Below are 23,362 nucleotides of genomic sequence, written 5' to 3'. Positions count from 1 at the left end.
TGAGTCCACAGTGAATATATTTTGAACCTAAAGCAAGGACCCTTTTCCCAAAGCCAGAGTGCAATAGGTATAAAAGAAGTAATTATATCTTCCCATTTTTATCCCTCAAATTGGGCCATTTAGGAACAAAAACAGATAGTAAATCTATTCATCTGAGGCTAAGGAACCTCTTTTCTCCTCAGTATTAAAAACAAGTTTTGTGCCAGAAAAGAAAGTGGAGAATGTCTCAGTTTTGAGAGCACCTGAAGGTAATGCGCTTCATGGCAGCCCCACCATAGGCAGTTCCCATTCCCAAAGGATCCCTTCATGTGCTCAGCACAGCTGCTTTCTATTGAAGAGTTACATGAACTGAGAAGATATATTTATGGAAAAGAGCCAGATATTCAGGCAGCAAGACCATGTGAGAACTGAACAAGAATTTCAAGTACTTTCAACCTCTTTGCTCTACAGATCAGGTTAAAAACTCCCTTCAAATTTAGGTTAAATGACCTTAGGGCAAATACAAAGTAATGCCTTTGTTTCAAATGTAGCAACTAGATGGAGCCAAAAGAAATTAAACACTCCTATGGAATATCACTTGGAAGATGTTGCACAATTCAACAAACAGAAAAGAAGAGTGGAGGTGCCACCAACACAACCCTCTTATCATAGAAAGAAGCCTTCTTTTCAAGTAAACATGGAACATTCACTAAAAGAAATAATCTGTACCATAAAACAAGTCTTAAAAAATTTTAAAGATTGAAGTCATACAGAATATATTCTCTGGCTTCAGTAGAATTAAGCTAGAAATCAACAAGAAAATAATATTTGGTATAAGCTACACATACAATTTGGACCAAAAAAGAAATTGCTGTGAAAACTAGAAAATTCTTTGAAATCAATAATGAAAATATGACAAATCGAAATGTGTGGAATGCAGCCAAAGCAGTACTTAGAAGGAAATTTGGAGCTTTAAATATTTATATTCACTTTGAAAAAGATAGCAACCTATACACTCAAGATCTCTGCAGTTGACGTTGTGTATATTAATCTTCAATTTCAAAAGTTTAGACAAACAAGAAATCATCTGAGTTTTAAAATTATTTGAATAGGCTCAGATTTTAAATGGTAAATGGAGACCTGTGAAACTCTTTACTGATGTCAACCATATTATGTCTAGGATAACCTTTAGAAAAGATCCTGTTAAACCCTCAGTTGTCTCCCAATTTGTACTCCCATGTTGATTTCTCTATGATTCTATGGAGAATATAATTCTTATTCTGCCTCTTCTACCATTGATTATTTAAGTTCTTAGGATTTTGGAGCCCACCTTAATGTTACCCTCAGTTAAATAGTATTAATAGCTGTTATTGTAGTTCTCTATACATAGTTGACCTAGAAACACGTGTTTACTGAAAATATTGTATGCTTAGCAGAATTGAGAGTCAAATTTAATTTGGTTTAAATGCATCTTGTTGGTTCTTCATTTTCAAATTTATTGACACTTCAGCATTGATTTAATCTAAATTTACCTGCCTTTTCCCCTCCTTAGTGAAAAAGAAATATCTCCAAATTATATATAATTTGAAAGTGGTACTTTCATTTTACCTTTTACTAGAGTGTACTTAACAAGATATTTTCTTCTTCCACTTCCATGAACAACTATTTCTTTTTCTCCCTGCTTTCCCATTAGAATGTTTAAAGACAATTTGCCAACCTGGTTGCACTTGACTGCAAACACATTAGAACAAGAACAAAGAAGCATAGCTTTTAAGAACTATAGATGCAAGTAGGTCATCACTGAAATGATATTTAGTGTCATTTGGAACGTAAAAGAGAACAACTTCTTGACTTTGAATTTGAGTTTCTATTCATAGCTGTGGGGGAAATTTAATATCAGAAACTCGTCCTGGAACATTTTGTGAACATGAAAATAAAAAATATATGTTATAAAATACAACCATTGCTTAAAATATAAGTCATTGGTAAGTTTAAAGACAAATTCTCATGTCATAAGTTCTAGTTTACTGTGGATTAGCTGAAAGATTTACACACAGGACCACCATCAACCATTTCCACATTTCTGGCAAATGCATACTAAGCAGTGTGAGGAAAAAATAGTCCAGCATACAATAGGGAAAAAAGCATAATCTAAATATATAAAATAAATATTTTCTCTTGCATATACTCAGTGGTTCCTCATTTTGGAATCACATTATACCAATACAATATCCAAAAATTTGGAAAATTTCTATGTTATTTTAACATAGTATTGATTTGGATTTTTCTATCTAAGTGAGAGTTCAATAGATTTGTTTTGTTGTAAAACAACATATCCCCATTATATATAATTTAGAAAATACAGAATAATGGAAAAGCTAATCATACATACTTCCATTATCCAGAGATAGTTATTATTATGTCAGTGTTGATTAATCTTCTTTCATGTTTATTATTATTTTGGTGGGATTGGGGGAGGGTTAATTGCACAATTATGGCTACATTGTTTAAATATTTCTATGCTATTTTAATTACTTAGGCTGTTTTAATGCTAGTACATAGTTGTTCAGAAACTTCATTTACATGGCTTCATAACTCATTACAAATTGGCGGTGCAACAGTTTACTTTAGCAGTTCTCAATATTTTTAACTTTTAATTTGTTTATCCTGCCATTTTTCTTCCTTAAATCTTTTTTATGTTTATGATTTTATCTTAGGATAGATTTTGAAAAGTATAATACATAAATGAAAGGGTACAGGTATTTTTAAGGCCCTTTTTTTCTGTTACCAAATTGATTTTGATAAAGTTTATAACAGTTACTATGTTGTAAATATTTGTCCCCTCCAAAACTCATGTTCAAATTTAATTGCCACTGTAACAATATTAAGAGGTGGAACCTCTAAGAGGTGATTAGGCCATATGGGCTCAACCCTCAAGGGTGGAATTGGTGCCCATATACAAGGTCTAGTGTGGTCCCCTCTTGCTCTCTTGCCTTCTGCCATGGGATGACACAGCAAGAAGGCCCTCCTCAGATGGTAGCAGCTTGATCTTGGACTTGCCAGCCTCCAAAACTGTTAGTCAGTAAATTTCTGCTCATTATAAATTACCCAGTCTCAGGTATTCTATTATAGCAGAATTTAAGTTCTAATACATCAGTTTATATATTAAATGCAACAAATGAAAGTATCACTTCAAATCATCTCACCAAGATTATTTTTAATATTTGCTAATTTGAACATAAAAATGTCATTGCTATTTCTCACTTGGCTTGAGAATCTGGTTCATATTAAAGTAAAACATTGAGAAAATTGTCTAATCATTCGATAAGAGACTTCTACAGAACACAAGTTCAATGCCCTTTTTAGAATTTGCTCAAAAGTTCACCGTCTGCCCTCAGTTAGAAATCCCAAATAGTCAAGATCCTTAAACTCCTATTGCATTTCAGTTTTTCAAGTAAACTTCTTAAAAACTTAAACTATTTAAAGGAAAACACTCATGATCTGGGTTTCCAATGGCAAAAGCCAACAGAAATTTTATCAGGAGCAAGTATTCTACCCAGCAGTGTTGAAATTGAAACATCATTATTTACACGCTTATTTATAACATTTTTTATTCATTTGGATTATACCTACCTATTATTTAAAACACACACACACACACACACACACACACATTTTTCAACATATAATTCAAAGCAATGTAAAGTTTCTATTGTCCCTAACTGGCATCCTGTGGGGAAGATAACTATCTTATTCTGTGTTAAAACAGCACGTTATATGGTTAGCACAATAACTCATGTCTCAAAAGTACTCTTTGAAATATTATATACAGAATTTGTTTGTCTCCATTTAGTGCACACACAACTGTCTCCATTTGTTTAGTTGCCAAAATAAAATACTACTAAAATAATAGCATATTTCCAAATGAGATCGAAATGGTTAAACTCTTCCTTTTATAATTGAAATTTGCCATGTTTAAGTGCCTAAATGTAATTATGGAAAAAAAAGAAATTTCCTCTGCTTATATACAAAGTAATATTTTATTGTAATAGTCATCTTGAATTGAAATGAGTTTACCTGTGTAGTGTAGATGGCCAGCATGCATTTTAATCCTATTTCCTGTATAAACAGCAATTCAGAGTCTATGACAAGAAGGCAATATTTCTATAGTATTATCCAAGTACAGAGCATGTTGTTCTCATAATATCCTCTGTCACTTGCCCTTCTTGCAGAGATTACAGCTCTTTCTTGCCTCATTAAAACTCAAGGAACATGCTGATGTAATTTTCATTTACTCACTAAAGCTTACCATTTTTAATTGAATCAGAATACTTGAACTTTTAGAAATTTTAAGATTTATTTTCTGTATTTCTAGGCTTATTTTTCTTAATTTTGCATTTTGCTGTCAGATTCATTTTTAAAAATTAGTTTGCCTTTGCACTTAAAATAAGTATTAATTCTAATGAGTGAATCTCTGTATGGTGAGAAAGGAAAAGTGATATGAAAAAGAGAAAAAATATGGGTACATGTGATGGTTTTTTTCTTTAACTTATTTTATATGCTTCCTGACACTGTGGATACAACAGGGAAAGGGGTCCACTGTTTTTTTTCTCCATCCTTTTTGTGTGTGCATTCATTTGCTTTATTTTTATTAATCATATTGTTTTTATTATCATTACCAAATACTGATCAAATAAAAATTTAAATACTATATGTAGGGCATAAAATACAATACTACAATAACTACCTATTTTCTTACCCAGTTTAGAAAATGAAACTTTATCACCATTGGGAAGACTGCTCCCTGATACTACACATTTTCTGCTCCATCATAAGTAACCACTTCCCTGAATTTTGAGTTTAATATTTCCTTCTTTCATATAATTTTACCAAATTTGCTATACATATTTATTTCTTTCAATAAGATATTCTTTACTTTTTATGAATATGTATATTATGTTTTCACTTCCAAATCTTCTGTCTTGTTTTTTGACTATTATATTTCTGAGATTGATGCATGTTGTGTTTAGCTATAGTTCATTTCACTGTTGTACAGTATTCCACGGTGTGAATATACATTCCTTTATACCTTCTATTAATAACAGATTGCTTGTTTTGAGTACTTTGCTACTGTAAATAAAGATGCTGCAAACAGTTTGCACATGTGCTTTAGCACACACATGCAAATCTTTCTCTAGTGCAGTGGTTCACACATTTTAGCTGTATCAGGATCACCTGAAGGGCTTATTTTAAACACGATCGTTGAGCCTTAATCTTAGTGTTTCTAATTTTGTGTGACTGTGATGGGTCCCAAGATTTTATATGTCTAGCAAGTTCCTAAGTGATGCTGATGCTGCAGGTCCGGGAACTAACTCTAAGAACAACTGCCCTGGAGTATATAGCTATGAGTAGAATTGCCTGGTCATGAAAAAAGATCAATCTCAAATTTATTATATAATGCCATGTTATTTTCCATATATTCCATTATATCAATATAGACTTCCACCAGTAATGTGTATAAATGTTTTGATTTCTCCATATCCTTGCCAATATCTGTTAGTGTTGTGTTTTTTAATTCCTGCAAACAGGTAGGTGTGACCTATTGTCTCCCTACAGTTTTGATTTTCACTTCCCTGATTGAACAATAAAGCTGAGTGTATTTTCATATGTTTGTTAACCATATATTTTTCCTCTTAGTTCCTTTTCTTCATTTTTCCATTGGATTAGATTTATTTTTCTTACCAATTTACAGAATTTTCTCTATGATCTTTTAATGAAGACTCTTACATTTCATTTTTACTACCTACTATTTTTTCTTGACGGGTTTAGGAGAAAATTGCTTGTAATTTTTCATCCATTTTGCTTAAAGGCTGAACAATGTAGTTTCTTTGTAGGTGCTCAATATAGATGTGATAATAACCATAGAATTATTTACTAAAAGCTTATCTATACCAAGTATCATATTATCTGATGAAGACTCATTCACTCCAAAACACTGTTCCAAAGTCAAAGCACAGCTTTTTCACTTGTTTTCCTATATTAGCCTCCCATCACTCCCACTCTACCTCCTCCTCTCCCACTTCTACCTTGTCTCTCCTACAGCTATTCCCCACTAAACACCCAGACTAATCTTTGCAAAGCACAAATCAAATCATCTCCTTCTCTGTGCAAATCCCTCCAATGGTTTCCCTTTATTGCACTTAGAATAACATTTCAATTCTTTGTCGTGGTCAAAAAAACCTAGAAATACTTCTCCATTCTTATTTTTGCCATTCTTCCCTTAAATAACCAAAGTGTAGCCATTCTCACCTTGCTGTTTCTCAAATGGTCTAAATGTATTCTTCTTTCAGCAATGCCCTTTTCCCAGACATTCCTCAGAAGGGCTATCCAGACGACCCCATTTAAAATAGTTCTCTCTTCTCTTCTTCACACACATATACTCCCCACTCTTGCTGTATTTCTTTTCACAGAACTTTTCAACATCTGACATTATATTAGATATTTAATTTTTAATCATCTCCCTTCGTCCTCTAATAAAATGTAATCACAATAGGCTAATAAGATTTTTTTATTCATCCTAATATCTCAATGCCTAGGAGAGTTCCTAATAACAATTATGTTCTTTACAAATATTTACTATATAAGCTAATGAGTTCTCACACAATCCTCGCAGTCCTTTTAGCTATATAATTCTTGAAAGCAGAGACCGGATATTATTCATCTTTATGCCCCTAGGATCCTAATACATGCTCTACAACACATTTAATCACTCAATAAAACTATACAAGCCAATTAATAATGCACAAAGTAGGATTAGGTTTGTTTCACAGATAAGAAAATTGTAGTGCTTGCTTAAAAACACAGGATCTGTTAGTCTTTAAAGCTATTCCGCTGTGCCACATTCTCTCTCAGCTTTACATCACAGCACACCAATGAGACATTGCAATCAAGATGACCAGATGGGTTAGGACGGTTCACACCAGTAACACAGCCTGAAAAACCTGTGACCACCAAAGAGCCCAGGAGATGAATTAGAATCCTCACTTTCCTATTTCTAAAGGAAGATCTTTTTCCATCTTCTATCACTTGGAAACACCTAAGGGAGAGAATATTTCTTCATTTGTTCAAAGTAGCCACACACTTTGGTAATATTTGAAAGGAATGGTAAGTTTTATAATGTTTAAATTTTATTGAGCTATTTCTTATTTTGAATGGTGATTTGGGTGCAGATGTTTAACTCTGTCCTCTTCTAAGTTCCCACCAAAATGACAAACACGAAAATATCTAGAAAACCTCCACGTAAATCCTGGAAACAAGCAAAATGAGACCATATATATGCCAGAAATTTCTGGGAATTTCTGTTAGAGATACAAATCCAGATTAAATTAATCCATCTGGGATTAAATACATGTAAATTAAAAGAATATTTAATATAAGTATAAAAAGGTAAGATTAAGAAGAATCAATGATCAAACAGGAAAAAACTCCCTACACTGAAAACAGAATTAAAGCATCAGATCAAAAAAAAATTCTTTTTCAAGTACTAGGCTAAGATTTTCATTTTGTTTGTTGTTAATTTCAAAGCCAACATTTAAAGTGAAATCTATACATTTCCATGCAGAAAGAAAAAGTAGCCTTTAAAATGACAAATAATAGAGAAATGCTTACTTCAGTTTAAAATAACTTGAAACATTTTAGTTAGAAGTTCAGAGATCTATTGTACAACATGGTGACTACAGTTAATATAATGTATTCTTGCAAAATTCTAAGAAAGTGGATGTAAAGTGTTTTTGGCACAAAAATGAAAGATAACTATGTGGGTTATCATTTGTCATTTATCTATTTGTCATTAGAATCTCTCCCTTTCACAGGAGATTAATCTATTTGTCATTATCTATTTGTCGTTAGAATTATCTTCCTTACACAAAAGGCGAAACGTTAAGAAACAATAGAGTAAGGTCTTAAGAATGTGTCACCTACCTAAATGATAATATGTGAATAGGAGCAAAAGAAAAAATTAAGAACTGTAATAAAAATAGCAAAGAAGAGGTATGAAAATAGTGACTGATAAAATTAGCAAAACTTAAAATTAGGTATAAGATTGTTCTTAGAAAAGTTACAAAACAAAATGTCCCAAAAAAAAGTCTATAAAGAGAAGAGACTCTTGCAAAATCTTACTCCAAAATCTTCTAAACAAATCTTGGAGATCACAGGAAGAAAGGATGAAGAAAACTGTCAAATTATCTGCTCACACAAAGGGAAGGTATGCCAGTCCTTGTCCAATTTTCTCTCAGATCTACTGTTTGCCTTACCCTGGTCCGTTCTGTATTACAGGGAAAGATTCCTACGGCCAGCATTTCTGGCTAGGGTTAGCACATTAAATAAGTTAAGAGGAAATAAGAGAGTAGAAAGAAAGGAAAATCAGGAAGATTTTCCCCTACCTCTGCCTTGAGTGGCATCTCTAACAGCAGCTACAAATCCATCATGGTACCAGCTTCGGCCAGGTGACCTGAACAATGATAAAAATCTATTATATGAAAAGAAGGTGAGTTATGCTATCTTCCAAAAAATAATTATCTAGATGAAAATGCTATAATTCCAATTTGAATATTACATCTGGAAGTTATTCCTATAAATGTAAGAAAAGGAATATTGTTAGATTTATTGCTGGCATTTTAATAAAAGCTCTCATTTCTCATTCTAAGAGTCTTTTCATAGATATCTTTTACAAAAGGTCTGTTTTTAAATTGACAGATAAAATGATATTAACTGTGTACAACATGATGTTTTGGAGTATGTATACATTGTGAAATGAGTAAATTTATCTGATTATTAACATGTGCATTATCTCACATAGTTATTCATTTTCGTGCCAAAAACACTTTACATCCACTTTCTTAGAATTTTTCAAGAATACATTGTATTAACTCTAGTCACCATGTTGTAAAATAGATCCCTGAACTTACTCCTCCTAACTAAAATGTTTCACGTTATTTTAAACTGAAGTAAGCATTTCCCTATTAATATTTGTTTATTTGTTCATTTTAGTTCCCAAGTTTTGCTGCTGTGAAAAGAAAAAAAAAATACATCATAATGCAATAAATATTCTTGGGTGTGTATGTGTGTAAGCAAATCAGGGCAGGTGATCATATTGAAAGGAATGTATTTCCAAGATTATAAAATTGTTCTGTCAAAAGATATGTACAGGTCACTTTTCCAAAAGGGCAGAAATTTTTCACCTAACCACTAGCAGTAAATGAAAATATTATTCTGTTAGCATCCCTACCAGCAACAGATTTCACCATACTTTTACATTTTTGCCAGTCTTATGAGTATAAAGAGATATATAGATTTTACTTCAATTTTTATCTCCACAGTTACTAACAAAACCTGGAGACATTTTATATTGGCAACTTAGATAGCAATTCTGTAAATTGTTGTTCATATACTTTTCCTATTGGACTTTTAACATTGTTGTTTTAGTTCATAAGATCTCTTTTTGTCATAGATAAGTGTTTCCAATGCTTTTTACCTCATGACAACCAGAGAATTATATTTCTATATCATCATGGGGTAAATTGACTTAGCTGTAAATGTCTATTTGTACCTTACCATGGGTAAATGGACTATGAGGTTGCTATTGACTGGGCTACAGTAGCCTAGAGATCCTAGCCACCCTCCAGGTGAAAGGAATTCCAAAAGAATCAACATCTTGTCAGAGCTGTAACTCCTATCTGGTCTGATCACATGAGGTATTATTATAAAAAGTCTCCTAATTTATTATTTATTTAACTATTGACCTTATCCATCTAAAATTTTTACATTTTGTATGATCTAAAAATTTTACATTTTGTGTTGAAGCGTTCAGATTCCATGCCTTTTAAGTAATTTCCTTTCACTTCTGAATTTTACTGTAGCTTTTAAAAGGTTTTCATCCAAGATTTTTATAAACCACATATTATAAAACTCTACCATTATTCTCCCTGCATGTGAACATTTTAGAGGATACCAAAGTAAAGAACAAAAATAAGAGAAACTTCTAATTTATGACAAATTATAGATACTTGTACTGGCTAAAATGAAACTAACATAAAAAAAATCTGAAATACTTTGAAATAGGCACTATTTTAATATTTTTAAGAGAAAAGAATATGGTATCATCTAAAAAGCTGGGACATTTTTGTTTTAGGTGCTGCTCAGTCCCTGATGTGGGAAGTCTAACAGTTTCTCAGGATCTCAGTGTTAAAACGTAAAAGATGTTTATTCCATTAAACAAAGTCATAGAGATTTCTTGCCACTCTAACAATCTGCAATTCTACTAATTTGCTGAGAATTACATGTTAATCATTCAGAAGAAACCAAAGGAAATATATTTTTGGTAGTATTTCCTTGGGGAAGCCCAGTGAAGATAATTCCCAGTGTTAGAAACTCGATTTTTATGTCACCCATGAGATTTCACAGTTTACAAAAAGTATTACCTCAGGGATATGTATTTAAAAAGAAATTCAAAAGACATAAATAAATTATGGAACACTAGGCAACTTGTAGAGGCATTTTGTCCATTCTTTTCATGTTATGCAACAGACTTTCATGAATCAAGATCAGTGTTCAAAATAAAGAGAGACATCAAAGCCACACAAGTATAACTGAAAATTGCATAGATTCTTAAGAATTACTGGAACTTGGGCTGATAATTTAAACAAACAAACAAAATACTAGACTGCTTCCACAACACTGACCAGAATCCAATCCTTATTTGATTCTGACAAAATTCCGTTAATCTTTCATCAGTTTAATAGTTTCACTGATTTTACTGAGAGCCATAATTTATCATTTTTAATACAGTGCATACCCTAGGACAAAAAGGATGTTATTCCTATTATAAAAGTTGATCATATGCCCATTAATACTAACATCTGAACAAAATATCTTTGCTCTAATCACAGATGAAATTTGCTTCTTCTCCCCTTTCCTGTTCAAGACATGTTTCGTCTGCCTCCGAAGGATCCCTTTAAAATCTCTCTCCAAATGAAGTTCATTTAAGTGAGCTAGCATAGATGACCCTAAGAAAAAAATCAAAAGAATCTACCTTTCAAGGTCTAACTCTAGTCTGGACCCTTTCCCTCTAGGAAATCTTTCCAGATTATCCAAGCTACGGTGTTGTCTCTCTCCTCTAAATTCACAAAACTCTTTATCTAAATCGCTCACTTAGAAATTAATTGCATACTCTTGTTTTCACATTGCACTTTCATTGCAGACTCCCTTTTTTTCCCATTTTACTTTCAGGTTTAGATTTCTATTTATTTTTTCAAACCTTTATAGTTTTTCTTCCCAAGTAATCTCTAACTAAGATAGTTGAGAACAGAACTTTTGTTGCAATCTTGAGACCCAACTCCAATCAATTTGAATAATATCAGAGCAACAGAAAGGACAGAGTGAACCTGGCCCAGTAGAATTGGAAGCTAGAATGTGGAAGACATCAAGACTTCCCTATTCTATCTATTGTCTTTTCTTTAATTGGTTTTAATTCTTTCTGGCTGCAGTTCACTGGGAGGGGAAAATAACCAGAAGAAAAAAATGGCCACTGATAATTGCAGGCTGATTTTTTCTTTTTTCATTCTTTGTAAGCTCTTCACCCAGAGACACAACTCTCCAACCCCAATCAAAAAAATCTTTGGGCAGAAGACTGATCGATCCATCTTGGATGACACTGTCATCTGTGGATGGAGGACTATGGACTAGACCCTTTAATGGCTCAGCTGCAGTGTTCAGCCTGTGGTTAGGAGGAGTTGACCTGTACAACTTTTATGTCATGGTTGTGAAGGAATAGTTTCCAGGAGAATGTAAACACTCTGGCAGACAAGGCAATGTGTTCAGCAGTATTTCATAACTAACATCATGCTTTTCACAAATCAGATGCTAGAAAATTACTGATTCCACTATTATACTACTCGATTTCTTAACAATTTTATTACAATATAATTAATATACAATAGCATTTACTTAAAGTGGTTTTTGTATATTCACAGAGTTGTGCAACCATAACCATGATCTAATTTTAGAATATTGTCTGAATATGAAACTTGGTTTTAGTCCAGTGAGAGTTCCAATGTACAAAACTGTAAGATAGCAAGCTGGGGTTTTTTTAAGCCACTGAATTTGTGGTGGTTTATTATTGGTTTATAACAATAAGAAAGCAATATGGATTTAATCACCCTGAGATTCTATTTTCTCATATTTAAATTGAGCATAATAATGTATATCTCACAGGATTTTATGAGATTAAATATGATAATATGTGTGGTAGAAACTTCTAAAGACTCAGCACTAATAAATTTATCATTTACATTTTTAATTTTAATGTCCAAATATTTTACAGTTTATTATAAAAGATTATGCAAAATAAAACATTTGTAAATATTGTACAAAACGGTGCTTTCTACCACCCTCAGATAATGAATCCTTTTAGATAATTAGGTAACTGGGAATTAAGCACAAACACATTCTTTTAAATTCTAAATTTTTTTAAGGAATCATTTTGAATCGCATCATACACTTTTCCAGTTTCTTTTTTTTTTTTTTTTTTTTTTTTTGAGACAGAGTCTCACTCTGTCACCAGGATAGAGTGCAGCGGTGCGATCTCAGCTCACTGCAACCTCCACCTCCTGGGTCCAAGTGATTCTCCTGCCTCAGCCTCCTGAGTAGCTGAGATCACAAGCACGTGCCACCACACCCAGCTAATTTTTGTATTTTTAGTAGAGACGGGGGTTTCACCATGTCGGCCAGGATGGTCTCGATCTCTTGACCTCGTGGTACACCTTGGCCTCCCAAAGTGCTGGGATTACAGGCGTGAGCCACCACGCCCAATGACAAATTGGTAGTGGTGGAATTGAAAACCATGCCCCCAAAGACACTGGAGACTTAATTCAGACTCTTAGACCACTCGGCCATGCTGCCTCTCCTTCATTTTCTTAAATACAGAACACCAAATGTAAATCAAATTTTTTGTGTCCTTGGGTTATCATGATGCATTATTTCACTCAGTTATAATCCTGTTGTACTCTCAGGGTCTGGAAGCTCTGTAGGCGTTATTTGTTTTTCCACTTGGGTTGGTTCCAAGTCATTGTTACTGTGAATAGTGCTGCAAAAAAACATAGGTGTGCATGTGTCTTTACAGTAGAATGATTTACAATCCTTTGGGTATATATCCAGTAATGGGATTGCTAGGTCAAATGGTATTTCTGGTTCTAGATCCTTGAAGAATCGCCACACTGTCTTCCAAAACGGTTGAACTAATTTATACTCCCACCAACAGTATAAAAGCCTTCCTATTTCTCCACATCCTCTCCAGCATCTGTTGTTTCCTGGCTTTTTAATGATCACCATTCTAACTGGCATGAGATGCTATCTCATTGTAGTTTTTATTTGCATTTCTTTAATGACCAGTGATGAGGAGTTTTTTTTCATGTTTGTTGGCTGCATAAATGTCTTCTTTTGAGAAGCGTCTGTTCATATCCTTCACCCACTTTTTGATGGGGTTGTTTTTTTCTTGTAAATCTCTTTAGGTTCCTTGTAAATTCTGGATATTAGCCCTTTGTTAGATGGATAGATTGCAAAAAAATTTCTCCCATTCTGTAGGTGGCCTGTTTACTCTGATGACAGTTTCTTTTGCTGTGGAGAAGCTTAGTTTAGTTAGATACCTTTGTCAATTTTGACTTTCGTTGCCATTGCTTTTGGCATTTTAGTCATGAAGTCTTTGCCCATGCCTATGTCCTGAATAGTACTGTGTAGGTTTTCTTCTATGGTTTTTATGGCTTTAGGTCTTACATTTAAGTCTTTAATCGATCTTGAGTTAATTTCTGTGTAAGGTGTAAGGAAGCGGTCCAATTTCAGTTTTCTGCATATGGCTAGGCAGTTTTCCCAACACCATTTATTAAATAGGAAATCCTTTCCCCATTGTTTGTTTTTGTCAGGTTTTTCAAAGATCAGATGGTTGTAGATGTGCTGTGTTATTTCTGAGGCCTCTGTTCTGTTCCATTGGTCTATATATCTGTTTTGGTACCAGTAACATGCTGCTTTGGTTACTGTAGTCTTGTAGTATACTTTGAAGTCAGGTAGCCTTATGTCTCCAGCTTTGTTCTTTTTGCTTAGGATTGTCTTGGCTATATGGGCTCTTTTTGGTTCCATATGAAATTTAAAGTAGTTTTCCCTAATACTGTGAAGAAAGTCAATAGTAGCTTGATGGGAGTAGCATTGAATCTATAAATTACTTTGGGTAGTATGGCCATTTTCACAATATTGAGTCTTCCTATCCATGAGCATGGGATGTTTTTCCATTTGTTTGTGTCCTCTCTTATTTCCTTGAGCAGTGGTTTGTAGTTCTCCTTGAAGAGGTCCTTCACATCCCTTGTAAGTTGTATTCCTAGGTATTTTATTCTCTTTGTAGCAATTGTGAATAGGAGTTCACTCATGATTTGGCTCTTTGTCTATTATTGGTTTATAGGAATGCCTGTGATTTTTGCACATTGATTTTGTATCCTGAGACTTTGCTGAAGTTGCTTGTCAACTTAAGGAGATTTTGGGCTGAGACGATGGAATTTTCTAAATAGACGATCATGTCATCTGCAAACAGATTCAAGTTGACTTTGTCTCTTCCTATATAAACACCCTTTATCTATTTATCTTTCCTGATTGCCCTGGCCAGAACTTCCAATACTATGTTAAATAGGAGTGGTGAGAGAGGGCATCTTTGTCTTGTGCCTATTTTCAAAGGGAATGCTTCCAGGTTTTTCCCATTCAGTATTATATTGGCTGTGGGTTTTTCATAAATAGCTCTTATTATTTTGAGATACGTTCCATCAATACCTAGTTTATTGAGAGTTTTTAGCGGTGTTGAATTTTATTGAAGGCCTTTTCTGCATCTATTGAGATAATCATGTGGTTTTTGTCATTGGTTCTGTTTATGTGATGGATTACATTTATTGATTTGCATATGTTGAACCAGCCTTGCATCTCAGTGATGAAGCCAACATGATCATGGTGGGTAAACTTTTGATGTGCTACTGGATTCAGTTTGCCAGTATTTTATTGAGGATTTTTGCATTAATGTTCATCAGGGATATTGGCCTGAAATTTTCTTTTATTGTTGTGTCCCTGCCAGGTTTTGGTATCAGGATGATGCTGGCCTCATAAAATGTGTTAGGAAGGATTCCTCTTTTTCTATTGATTGGAATAGTTTCAGAAGGAATGGTACCAGCTCCTTTTTGTACCTCTGGTAGAATTTGGCTGTGAATTCGTCTGGTCCTGGACATTTTTTTCATTGGTAGGCTATTAATTATTGCCTCAATTTCAAAACTTGTTATTGGTCTATTCAGGAATTCAACATCTTCCTGGCTTAGACTTGGGAGGGCGTATGTGTCCAGGAATTTATCCATTTCTTCTAGATTTTCTAGTTTATTTACGTAGAGGTGTTTAGAGTATTCTCTGATGGTAGTTTGTATTTCTATAGAATCAGTGGTGATATCCCCTTTATCATTTTTTATTGTGGCTATTTAGTTCTTCTCTCTTCTCTTCTTTATTAGTCTGGCTAGCAGTCTATTTCGTTAATCTCTTCAAAGAATCAGCTCCTGGATCCATTTATTTTTTGAAGGGTTTTTCATGTCTCTATCTCCTTCGGTTCTACTCTGATCTTAGTTATTTCTTGTCTTCTGCTAGCTTTTGAATTTGTTTGCTCTTGCTTCTCTAGTTCTCTTAATTGCAATGTTAGGACGTCGATTTTAGATCTTTCCTACTTTCTCCTGTGGGCATTTAGTGCTATAACACTGCTTATAACATTTATTGCTAAACATTGCTTTAGCTGTGTCCCAGAGATTCTGGCATGGTATGTTTTGTCTTTGTTCTCGTTGGTTTCAAAGAACTTATTTATATCTGCCTTAATTTCTTTATTTACCCAGTAGTCATTCAGGAGCAGCGTGTTCAGCTTCCATGTAGTTGTATGGTTTTGAGTGAGTTTCTTAATCCTGAGTTCTAATTTGATTGCTCTGTGCTCTGAGAGACTGTTATGATTTCCATTCTTTTTGTTTTGTTTTGTTGAGATGCAGTCTCACTCAGTCACCCAGGCTGGAGTGCAGTGGTGATATCTTGGCTCACTGCAACCTCTGCCTCCTGGGTTCAAGGGATTCTCTTGCCTCAGCCTGCTGAGCAGCTGGAATAACAGGCGCCCGCCACCACACCCGGCCAATTTTTGTATTTTTAGTAGAGATGGGGTTTTGCCATGTTGGCCAGGTTGGTCTCAAACTCCTGACCTCAAGTGATCTGCCCACCTCTGCCTCCTAATGTACTGGGCTTACAAGCGTGAGACACTGCACCCAGCTGCCAAGAGTTTACAATTATTTAGTGTTTGCTATGTTCCAAGCACTACTTAAGCACTTTACAATATTACTTCATGTAATGTTCACAACTAACTTGTTATATGGGCACTATTGTGTTACCATTTTACACGTGAAGAGATTGAAGCACAGAAGAATATGAGCTCTTAAACACTATGCCATTCTGCTACCTGTAGCAACCTCTGACCTTCTAATTGGTTTTTTATAGTTTTCTTTGGACTTAAAAATAAAATAAGGAAATGGGAGAAAGTTATGGGTCAAATATGCACAAATATACATTAAGTGAGGGATGAGGCCTGATAAGGTTTTCTGTGAATGCCTTGTGCGAATTGCATGGCATGGATCCTAGGATCTATTCTCAGATGAATGAAATATGATGTATTCAGAGCTAAATTCTGAATGACTAAAGTCTTAAACAAAAATGGTCACCTGTATTTTGTGAAAATTCATCCCCTCAAATTTACTTTAAAAACAACCTTTTAACATCACATTATGAATCAGAAATAGTGCTTACAAAGACTTTTTAAAATTTTTTAATCAAAAGGGATGACTAGCTCATCACGCCTGCAGGAAAAATTTTGTAAGTATATACAATGTTCTCTCCAGATGATACAATAAGGAAGGAAAACTTTGATTTAACAGAATTTTGGCAAGAAGTAAAGACTTAGAGCATCAAACTAAAAATTATATCAAATTTACCTGATTATGGTAATAATATGAATACTCCATTCAACATATTGTTGCCAGATAAATTGCCCAGCATGTTTTCAAGCTGGCTAGAGAAGTCTATGTACTCATGTTTTCTGCAAATCAACAAAGCCAAATTACTTGAAAATGTCTGAGAATATAAAGAGTAACCACTGCAATTCCAGAAGAAGAGAGATTTGGGTGGGCAGTGTGATTCAACAAGGTTCACATTCTCAGGTTACAAAGAATAACTATAATAAACTTCTGTATACTGAGATAGGAATGCACTATGTCTTGTTTTATTTCGTAGACTCCGAAGGATAAAATTGACTCTTTTTACATAAGTAATTATACCTAAATTGGATCACATCCAATGGGATGAGATATTTAATTTTTTTAATTAAAAAAGTAAAATATATTGTTTTGTTTTTGCTTCTCCCCTCCTCTGCATCTCCCCCTTTCCTCAGACATGACCTCACCCATTCAAGATAATGCATGTTGACACCGGATATACATTCCTTTTTGCTTTTACCTTTCTTCCATGTTCATATAAATATATGCATGTGCATATGTGTCTTTGTATATATATATACACACATACACATAGAGACACAAATATCCTCACACAGATATAGATACACATACATTTATGTCCTCATTTGCACAAAAGTTTTTGCTTCTTGCTTTGTCCTGGGATTTGACTTTATTTCTCAGATTTGGCCACTACTCATAGTGCTAAAGAACTTTGAATGTCATATTTGTTTTCATATTTCTTTAGGATAGATTTCCAGAATTAAGACTTCTTGGTCAAAGGGTTTTGTGTATTTTTTTTTTTTTTTTTTTGTAATGTATATTGCCGAATTGCTTTCCCACAAAAGACTGAAACTTTTCACATTTGACCTTTTTCATCATTATTGTGAACAATGGGTAGAGTCTTAAAATATTTTCCAGGCTGATAAGCATTCAAGAATGTTTCTTTATTAATTTAACTTGCATTTCTGTAACTAGCAGTGGGGTTACCATTTTTTTCTACTTCATTTGGCAGTTTAGATTTTCTTTTCTGTGAACTAACTTCATATTATTTGACAATCTTTGTATTGGGTTGTATGTTTTTCTTGAGAATTCTTGAAATCATGTGTATATATTAATCTTTTGGTTCTTATCTATTTTTCAAACTTTTTTCCAAATCTATTATTTGTCGATTGATTTTGATGTTCCAGCTTTCAAATATTTTTGAAAAATATTATCAACCATCTCTGTATCCTGTTAGTTGTTTCTGAATTTCTGGTCTTGGAAAAAAAATCTCTAACTTTGAGATGTATATGTAGCTTCCCAGATATTTTTCTAAGCTATTCATTTAATTTTTAATATTTAAATATGGAGCTATCCAGAAAATGATGTTCTAGGTGATGATACAAAGCAAGGGCACAATTTTACACTTTTTTTTTTTTTAATATGGCAGCCACTTTTACCACATTGTTTGTGCCTGTGCCATCCCACTCAGTGGAAAGTCTACCATTGTCACATTTGAATTCTCATTTATGCTTGGATCTGTTTCTGGATTGTCTATTTCATTCCACTGATCTATTTGCTTATTCCCTTGGACTACCACTGATTTGATTATAATGACTTTATAATATGTTTTGGATCTATAAAGAAAGACTTTTCTTATTTTTCATTTTTTAAAGCTTCTGGCTATTGATGACTTTATTATTCTATATAAAATTCAAGATCATTTTATTCATTTATGAGAAAAGCCCTATTGATATTTCTATATGACTTATAAAAGAGGAGCATTTTTATTACATAAATTCTTCAGGAAGGTAAATTTGACTTTAGGTTTAGTTTTCTTTTTTATGCTTCCCGGAAAAACTCATACAAACTGGCCTACAGGGAGATGCCTTTATTTGAAGAATAAAGTATAATATAAATCTTCGGAATAATTCTAGCAATGTGACATTTTATTCCTCTGTGTACACATAGAAAACAGAAGGTTAAGTTTCCATAGAAAACAAAAAGGAAAACATTTCATTTTATTACTCCCCTTTGTATCTCAAGAGAATAATTTTTTACGATGTTTTGGGGTCAATAATGGAGCTACAGAGGCATAAAATATCATTTTTTCCTTATTTTCTTAATTCACATGTACAGTGTCTAACATCCTTTCATGCTTGTAGTCTGGCATCGTTTACTGTATGTACACTAATACACAATTAGGATATATTTCAGCCTGAGACACTTGACCAAATACTAGATAGGAAATCCTATCATTCAATACATCTGTTCTGAAAGCAAATAACAATATTTTCATTTTATAATTTTTCTTAGGAGTACATATATTTCTTTATTTTTCAAACAGCCCTTACATTTTGTGATACTTTAAAAAACAAAATTTAATTGCAACAAAGAATATCATTTTGCAGTTTAATGGAAAGAACATATGTTTGGCACTCTACAAAGTTAAATTCAAATCCAGACTCTACTGTATGACCTTGGGCAACTTTTGTAACCATTTTGAGTCTCGGATTTTTCATGCTTAAGATATGCTGAATTTAGAAAACTTCTGAGTGATTTCCAAGAATTTAACAGGACTAAAAGATCTAGTACTGTGCCTGGCAACTGAAAGTTTCCAAATATTACTACTTTTGTTAATAGTAGAAAATAAGGCTTTATTCATAACAATTATACTATGCATCTACTTATTTATTGTTATTAAAAATAAGGCTCATTTTTTCCTAACAAAGTCATGTAATTTCATTTTAAAATCCATTAATTGTTTCACTCAAGATAAACATAGTTAGCACTAATTTTGAGTCAGTACCACCCTATGCACAAAGTATACAGATGTAAATTGGACAGGTGGGTTCCTTTCTATGGTGGTGTTTACATTTTAGGGAAGAAATATATGTGTGTGTGTGTATATATATACACATATATATAAAGAAATTATCAAAATAATTAAAGATTTTGAAAAGCATTAGCAATAAACAACATGTGTGACAAAGTGAGGAGTGTATAGCAGTTACAGGTTTGAAAGTTTCATCTGAACAGTTTAAAAATGTTCATAATATATACGCTATTTTATTTCAAAAGCAAAATAAGTATTTTTTAAATTGGGAAATAAATATATCCTTTAAAGAAATTGATTATATAATTTGCAATTAGTACCTCAATTACTTAATGGATGCTTCAATTAACACAATATTTTTGAGGATCTAGAATGTTCTAATTACACCTCATACATTATTTGGTCAGAGACATACGGAGATTTATAAAAGATAGTTCATGTCCTCAATATAAGTAACTGTAACAATGTGATTAAGAGTATATAAGGGATTTGCATAAAGTGATACAGCCTCCCAGAGAAGAGTACTTGAAAATGCACTCTGCAACAAATAAGTATCTACAGCCGTCTTACACTTGTAAACTTTTAATAAAAACTTTGCTGATAGTAAAATAGTAACACCTATACCTCCCTTAATTATCAAACCATTGAATCCTTAGAGTAGGACTTATTGAAATTCAACAGCACGTCTTCTCTTTTTTATATGTCTTTAATGTCTTTTCAAATATCACCGATTTCTTCCTTTACACTAATCAAGTGAAGATATTTGCTTGAAAGCAAGCTCTTAGAAAAGGCCCTGTCTTCAGAGTACTTTCTCTTTCATCTGGGGAAATGAAAAGAGAAAGTTGTCTTCATCAAGTCCATGAAAAAAACTTCACTGCCTGACCCAGATTTGCTCCTGCTCACACATTCCTGTTTTACTCAGAAAATCACCACTTTCACATTTACCTAAACCAAATGTCATCCTTGAGTTGTATTCTATACTGCCACTGCCCACATCCTGTTGTCCACCAGCGTCCCCTGGGTCCCCTCACCTCTTCATTCTCATGGCAGCTCCCTTGGATTACGTCCATATCACCTTTATCCAGGATAACAGCAATGACTGCCTAATTACTCTCCCACATGGTCTGTCCATACTTTCAGTCTACTAGAGCTAATTTTTAAATTGCAGAGTGTAATTTTATTACTCTACTTTATTACCTCCATGAAAAAAATATCATCCAAACTCTTGTCCTGCCTTACTTCTGGTTGCACTGTCCCTTCTGCTCAATGATCCAGATACAAGTTACTTGCCATTATTGCAGAATACCCCAGACTATTTCACTTTTTCATAGAATGTTCTTGACTCCATTAGCCATCTGAGAAACTCAGACTTCATGATGAAGTTCAAACATCCCTTCTTTTGGGGTGTCTTTCTCCCAGTCTGAAGCAGAGCAGTGGCTGTTAAGTCTGTGATCACATTGTTAGCACACAGAATTATCAGCATCAGCTCTAGACCAAGAGTTCCTCATGGATGGAAACTGTGCCATAGTCATCTGAGCATCTAGCACAGTTCTTCCTAGGAAAATTCCCTGACTCCTTTCCCAACTTTGAAGTCAATTTCAATATGAAAATAAACACGGAGACAACTCATAATTTGGTTCTTAGAGCCAATTACCAAGTGTGTGGTCACCAAGAGGAGAAATGACTCTTAGCAGGTCTTACTCCTGACCATAAAGACTACAACTTTTGCTATCACAAGAAACATGGAATTAATCATTATGCCTTCTGGATTTGGGCACATGCCTGCAAATGTGAAGAAACAGACAATAGATAGTAATACACAGTAAGATGGTAATAGGCTTATCTAATAAACTATAAATTCCCCAAATGTAGTTTCAATTGAAAATTATGCTTAAAGGGATCAACCTCCCTAACAATATAAGAAACCATTTTTGAATATTCAAGAATGAGAGCACCATGATGATTTACATATAAAGTCATAGTCCATAATTTTTCATTCCCATTGAGATGAAAGGTAGCCAAGACCATAAACAGACACATTTTTGCAAGGTCTTATATAAAAAATTCAGTATCAGTAGAATATATGTTGAGTTATTACCAAGAAATTGCCTCACTGGTCCATATTCAAAGGAGAGGTAATCTATTCTTTACATTGTTTTATTCACATTAGCCTCAGGGGAAAATGGAAAAATGTAGAAGTTTAGATAAGTCTACATCTCACATCTATCATAAATATAGTAATAGAAGCAGTTTCTCAGGCAAGAAAGTCAGGAAACTAATTTTTTGCTATAAAGCAAATACAATGAGTAAGCACCTATTAATATGCCTAGTATTTCTCAGAATTTGAATGTTCTTACCCAGGACAACCCAATAACGTGAGCAATATACTTTCAAATGGGAAAAGGACAAAATGTTAAGTGCTGAGCAATTTCCCCTCTCTATTTTATTTTTTAAAAACCCTATTCTTTCACTATATATTTCATCTTCAACATTAATTTCTTCCTTAACCTAAATTTTTTACTATATCACAACTTTTTCTCTTAATTTCTCTTGTCTATCCAAGACATGACAGTCCCTTATTTAGACTATCATCTTGGGCTTTTCTATTTATCAAGAGTTTTCCCTCCCCCAAAAGGAAAACTAAATCTTTTAGCAACTAATAAATCCACTTACAGTCCACTGACTACCTCAGTTTAGAAAATTTATACATCAGTCTTTTCTCTTTTTAATAAAGTCGGGAGAGTATGAGAACAGTTACTAAGTCAAACTACTTTGATCGTGAACTGCTATTTTTAAAGTACCAAAACACATGCTGCCCCAAATACTGCCTGCTCCCCAAACTCCCATTCCAACTGTGAACAATTGGAGACCTAATCTCCCACCCTTTACTCAGAACTACCTGAATTGCCCCCACCTGCTCCAAGCATCAAGTTCAGGGCTAGCAGTAACAGTAGACACATCTGGCTTAAGTTAAATGTTGCACTTCATTCTTCTTTATACATCTATTGCTATAAAATATATTGCCACCTCAATATGTACTATGAACAGCATGTTTATAAGGATAAAAGTTGATTCAATTGGGCCAGAGTGGTCCTATGGCCAGATTGACCAGGAAATTTTTTAAAATAATTTCCACTTTTATTTTAGATTATATGTACAGATTTGTTATATGGATATATTGTGTGATGCTGAGATTTGGAGTATGAATGATTCCTTCACCCAGGTAGTGCATAGTATTGAGTAGGTAGTTTTTGAGTCCTTGCCCCTCTCCCTTTCTCACCCCTCTAGCAGTCCCCAGTGTTTATTTTTTGCATCTTTATGTCAATGAGTGCACAATGTTTAGCTCCCACTTACAAGTGAGAACATGTGGTATTCGTTTTTCTGTTTCTGTTAATTCGCTTAGGATAATGGCCTCCAGCTGCATCCATGCTGCCGCAGAGGACATTGGACAGAGACCAGG

At 33.7% G+C, this 23,362-nt stretch overlaps 1 long non-coding RNA gene across 5 annotated transcripts in view; it reads right to left on the bottom strand.

The window, feature by feature from the left end:
- The window catches only part of LOC103882294, a 124,744-nt gene that overhangs the window by 78,002 nt on the left and 23,380 nt on the right, over positions 1–23,362 (bottom strand). For all 5 annotated transcript variants that reach the window (XR_001900032.3, XR_001900034.3, XR_644053.4 and 2 more), the window contains one exon: positions 8,421–8,488. This is a non-coding gene — a long non-coding RNA (uncharacterized LOC103882294). The remainder of the gene's footprint in view (positions 1–8,420; positions 8,489–23,362) is intronic.

The sequence above is a fragment of the Papio anubis genome, chromosome 2 (genome assembly GCF_008728515.1).
Source record: "Papio anubis isolate 15944 chromosome 2, Panubis1.0, whole genome shotgun sequence".
Lineage (NCBI taxonomy): Eukaryota > Metazoa > Chordata > Mammalia > Primates > Cercopithecidae > Papio > Papio anubis.
The sequence above is the reverse complement of the archived record's forward strand: the minus strand, read 5'-3'. Positions and strand labels throughout refer to the sequence as shown.